A 905-nucleotide genomic window follows, 5' to 3' on the forward strand; every position below is an offset into this window, starting at 1 on the left:
ATTTTCATGTGGCCCACCACACCCTTCGCAAGCTATAACCGAGGCCGTTTTTGCCATTTCTTACTTTTTGATTTTTGAAGAGAGGGCCTCGATTTGGGCTTGTAAAGAAGTGCTTTCATTTGGGTGAGATTACCTAGAAGTCCCCCGGAGCTAGAGTCAAGTGTTTGTCTTGTGTGTGGCAACAACCCATTATAGAAAGTGGATACTTGTTGCCATACTGCAAGACCATGACGAGGGCATTTTCTTAATAGCTCCTTGAATCTTTCCCAAGTTTCATATAAGGATTCCCCGTCATCTTGTGAGTATGTATTAATTTTAGTCATTAATTTAGCCGTTTTAGAAGGAGGGAAATACTTATATAGAAACTTTTGGGCTAGTTCATCCCAAGTGTTTACCGAGCCACTTGGGAGGGTGTTAAGCCAAGCCTTAGCCCGGTCTTTTAGTGAAAACGGAAACATTCGGAGGAGGATAGCGTCATTTGATGCCCCGTTGATCCGAAAAGTATCACATGTTTACAAAAAGTTGGGAATATGTAAATGGGGATCTTCGTCCGCAAGCCCATGGAAAGTTGCATAGTTTTGGAGCATTTATATCAAATGCGGTCGAAGTTCGAAGTTGTTTGCATCGACATTCGGTGCATTGATAGCGGCGCCGAGATTACCTACCGTGGGTCGTAGGTAATCCATTAGGGTACGTTGATCCGCCATTGGAAGTGGGTCCCCCGGAACTTTCTCTTGGATTTTAGCTTTAAGTCTTTTTCTTAGAAAGCGTTCGGGTTCGTATAGAGGTTCTTTTATGTCTTTATTGGAACTGGAGCTCATGAACTGCGTAGGAAGTTCAGGTGTTACGCCTGGGTTCCAAGTCCGGCGATAAAAACAAAAAGATTGTTGGTCAGAATTCTCACC

General features: G+C 43.5%; 1 non-coding gene across 1 annotated transcript; it reads left to right on the plus strand.

Moving 5' to 3' along the window:
* The first annotated feature begins 222 nt into the window (after window positions 1-222).
* On the plus strand, window positions 223-329 carry LOC118483435. Its single transcript, XR_004870723.1, has one exon. It is a non-coding gene; the product is annotated as a small nucleolar RNA R71 (small nucleolar RNA).
* The last annotated feature ends 576 nt before the right edge of the window (window positions 330-905 follow it).

This window comes from Helianthus annuus, chromosome 10 (assembly GCF_002127325.2).
Source record: "Helianthus annuus cultivar XRQ/B chromosome 10, HanXRQr2.0-SUNRISE, whole genome shotgun sequence".
Lineage (NCBI taxonomy): Eukaryota > Viridiplantae > Streptophyta > Magnoliopsida > Asterales > Asteraceae > Helianthus > Helianthus annuus.